Source organism: Ranitomeya imitator, chromosome 5 (genome assembly GCF_032444005.1).
Source record: "Ranitomeya imitator isolate aRanImi1 chromosome 5, aRanImi1.pri, whole genome shotgun sequence".
NCBI lineage: Eukaryota > Metazoa > Chordata > Amphibia > Anura > Dendrobatidae > Ranitomeya > Ranitomeya imitator.
The window spans coordinates 215,491,990-215,496,324 of NC_091286.1; the positions used below are offsets into that span (position 1 = coordinate 215,491,990).

Below are 4,335 nucleotides of genomic sequence, written 5' to 3' on the forward strand. Positions count from 1 at the left end.
CACATGTCACCACCTTTTATTCCCTGACATCAAGGGTGATTGCAAAGCAGCCTCTCTGCTTAGCTGCAGGACTCCTAATGCTGACCATTAGTGATGAGCGAGTATGCATTGCACTGCCTGTTTGTTAGGCAAACCCCACATCTGTTTCAGCTAACAGCCGCGAATCATGCAGCCGCGAGGACTCAAACATATTATGTGAGCACACCGGAGATACATGGATAAGACCCGAGCATGCTCAGATATCACTACTGACCATACATATTATTATTATTTATTTATATAGCACCATTGATTCCATGGTGCTGTACATGAGAAGGGGTTACATACAAATTACAGATATCACTTACAGTAAGCAAACTAACAATTACAGACTGACACAGAGCGGCGAGGGCCCTGCCCTTGCGGGCTTACATTCTACAGGATGGTGGGGATGGAGACAATAGGTTGAGGGTTGCAGGAACTCCGATGTTGGTGAGGCGGTAGCTTTAGTAGTGGTGAGGAGGCAGCAGGGTCAGTGCAGGCTCTAGGCTTTCCTGAAGAGGTGGGTCTTCCGGTTCCGTTTGAAGGATCCGAATGTGGTTGATAGTCGGACGTGTTGGGGCAAAGAATTCCAGAGGATGGGGGATATTCGGGAGAAGTCTTGGAGGCGGTTGGGTGAGGAGCGAATAAGTGTGGAGGAGAGAAGGAGGTCTTGGGAGGACCGGAGATTACGTGAGGGAAGATATCGGGAGATTAGTTCAGAGATATATGGAGACAGGTTATGGATGGCTTTGTAGGTCAGTAAACCTATACAGAGAGCAAATAGCGTATATGCTCCGCCATATTACATATAATAATACCCAAAAAGATAATGGACACCAGAGCTATAAAAGTAACAATTTTATTAAGAGACAAGTTTCTAAAAAATTACACAAAAATGTTAAAAAAGTACAAAAAATGATGCAATAGAGAAGAGAGGGGTAAACCTAGTACCACGCACGGGTATGGTTAAAAATAATGGAGCAAATCAAAAGTACTGAGTAAGCAAATTGTACATATGCATAAGAAAATCAACTCCCATGCATGATAAATCTAGCTACGGATATCAAACACCAGTTAAAGACTCAAAAAATATATATGGTGTAAATAATAACAAATAAGTAACTATGCCGGGGGGAAGAAAAAGGACTCCAAGCTAAATAATACAGCAGACAGCAAGGTGGTACAGAGATATACTGAGGAATTAGTCAGAATGAATCCCCTATGATAGAGAAGTAAATAGAAACAGTGCCAAGCCCTATACCTGCCAAATGGCTGGAGGGGATATATGTAACATAAGTAACCGGTATACTAGATGACCATGTACCAACCTGCTGCAGCTGCTGCCGTGCGTGGACAAGAGGCCCCGACGCGCGTTTCGCAATGTGGCTTCTTCGGGGGGTGCGCTAATAAAAGGTGGGGTGGGGGTCCTTATATACAAGAGGGTAGGGAGACTCGTGGCGGCAATATCGGCGCTTGCCAGGGCGCGGACATGTCAGGAGGCGGCGGAGTCGGCGTCCAACGTCACACGGCCGCGCCCCGCACTGACGCATCAGTGGGAGGGGCCAGCCGTGCGACGCAGAGAGGACGCGTATCCACGGCAACCATGGCGTGCCGGCCCCGAGAAGCGCACGCCGCACAGAGAGAAGCAGGAAGTGAGGAACACAGCATAACAAACAAAAAGATGCGTATGACATACCTGTCTGGACTATGCCGATGGTGAGGCAGGGAAGGGAGTGAGGGAAAGTGCCCGTGAAGGAGTCATATGCCGCTGTGGTGATATAAATAAAAAGGTGAAAAGGTGCAGTTATCCAAATGGACATATTAAGTATATATTAAAAAGGATGTGAAGAGTAGCAGCACCAATGTAATAAAACACTGATGCAATACAGTGATAAATATGAATATTTATATTTACAAAGACAGCAGTGAGAATGATGAAGGCAGGGGGGTACCCCGTACCTAACAAAAAACCATTATATAATTTGTAGTAAAATAAAATAAAATAAAACTAGTGAGTGAACGCACAACACTAAGGTATACATAGAGGGCCATACGGATATAGCGTATTCCCAATATAGTGCATTAAATACAGAAATAGAAAGATATAAAAGGGGTAATAACACATAATAATATCCGTTAGACCAATCTATACACATAAAAGTGTATCTAAATAGGAAGAACAGTAAAGATCTACCTACATCAAGGGCACAGAGAGATTATGAGAAATAAAGTAAGGATACACCCAAATATATCTGTATGGTCAAAATTAGATACCACAATCTGCAGAGACACCTAACATAAAAAAGAAAACAATGCATAAGCAACCAGAGGTATGTATACATATATAAACATTCAGAAATTCTTGACTTTATTTGATAGAAGATTCTGTCTACACTTCCTGAGATCATAAAAAGAGGGAGTTAGAGGACGAGAAAAGGTTCTGTAAAAATAAAAAGAAGAAAGTTAGTGATACGAAACCAACTCAACTGTTAAAAACTCAAACATTAGACACATAAAAGTTTTCTATGGACCAGATAATTGTTCATACAGAAACCATAGAAAACGAAACTATAAGAATGGGACAAAACTTAACACCTCATTAAGCCCCTTAGGGCGAATGCAATCAATGCGAACTATCCATTGGGTTTCCAATTGGGCAAGCCGTTTTTTCATGTCTCCACCTCGCCTATCCATTAGGACACAATCAATCCCACGTACTCGTAGTAGACTGCTATTGCAGTCGTGTTTCTCCTTAAAGTGCCTTGGGATTGGCTTTAGGAATTCATCAGCTGATGCCTTCAGTGCTGCCTTGATGTCCCGAATATGCTCTCTAATTCTGACGCGCAGCTGGCGTGATGTAAGGCCTACATAAATGAGGCCACAGGGACATGTCGCATAATATATTACGTGGTCTGTAGAGCAGGTTATGTGCTGAGTGATCCGAAATTCTTTAGATCCATCGCTTGAGTGACACGTAAAACAGCGTTCCAAATTTTTACATGCTGTACAATCCCGACATGGGAAAAAACCCCATCTTGGGCCTTTAGAGCCGAAGGCACATTTGGAATCAGGCCCTTTATAATAGCTATGGGTGAGGAGATCTCTCAGATTTTTGTTCCTCCGATATGTGACTGATGGTGTGTTAGTGAGGCAATTTGTTAATACCGAGTCCTGTTTAATGATGGGCCAATATTTGGCAAGTGTTTCCTTGACCTTTTTTGAGTTGTTGGAGAAAGTTGCTATAAATCTTACCTGATTGGACGCTTGAGGTTCCTTTTGGGTCTTGAGAAGATTAGCTCTGTCAGTACGTGAGGCCCTCCTCCTGCACCGTCTGATTGTCCTTGTTGAATAGCCACGATCAAAAAAGCGATGAGATATATCCTCCGCTTGTTTTTGATAGGATGCCTCCTCCGAGCATATTCGTTTTGCCCTAAGGAATTGTCCGTAGGGGATACTATTCTTCAGGTGCCTCGGATGAGCTGAGGTGGAATGTAGCAAACTGTTGACTGACGTGTCCTTTCTATACAGGTCGCTCTGGAGAAAACCGTCCTCACCCCTGCAGATGCGTACGTCCAAGAAGTCCACACTATCCTGGCTGTAATGGCAGGTAAGTTTAATGTTAGAATCATTAACATTAAGTTCCTCAATAAACATTAGAAGGTCTTTTTCCGTGCCTTGCCATATTGCGAACACATCATCTATATATCTAACCCACATAAGGATATTAGATGAGAGTGGGGTGGCGTCTGTGATGAAGACTCTTCTCTCCCACAGCCCCAGGAACAGACATGCATAGGACGGCGCAAAGGCCGCCCCCATGGCTGTACCCTGGAGCTGTAGGTAGAGTGCCTCTTTAAAGATGAAAAAGTTGTGGCTTAGCGCGAACTCCAACAAAGATGGTAGGAGTCTGCAGAAGTGGTCATCAATGTCGGTGTTGTTTTTTTTTTTTTTGGCTTTGTAGGTCAGTATTAGTAATTTGAACTAGATACGCTGAGGGACTGGGAGCCTGTGAAGAGATCTGCAGAGGGGGGAAGCGGAGGAGTAGTGAGGAGAGAGATTAATTAGTCGGGCAGCAGAGTTGAGGATGGACTGGAGAGGTGCAAGGGTGTTAGCAGGGAGGCCACAGAAAAGGATGTTGCAGTAGTCAAGGCAGTAGATGATGAGGGCATGCACAAGAATTTTAGTAGATTGAAGGTTGAGGAAAGGACGGATTCTGGAGATATTTTTGAGCTGGAGGTGACAGGAGGTGGAAAGAGATTGGATGTGCGGTTTGAAGGACAGGGCAGAGTCGAGGGTTACTCCGAGGCAGCGGAC

At 44.1% G+C, this 4,335-nt stretch overlaps 1 long non-coding RNA gene across 1 annotated transcript; it reads right to left on the minus strand.

The window, feature by feature from the left end:
• Positions 1-864: 864 nt before the first annotated feature.
• LOC138680628 (uncharacterized) lies at positions 865-4,055 on the minus strand. The gene is made up of 2 exons (XR_011321697.1): positions 3,274-4,055; positions 865-2,461 (listed from the first exon to the last, which is right to left on the minus strand). It is a non-coding gene; the product is annotated as an uncharacterized lncRNA (long non-coding RNA).
• Positions 4,056-4,335: the final 280 nt, after the last annotated feature.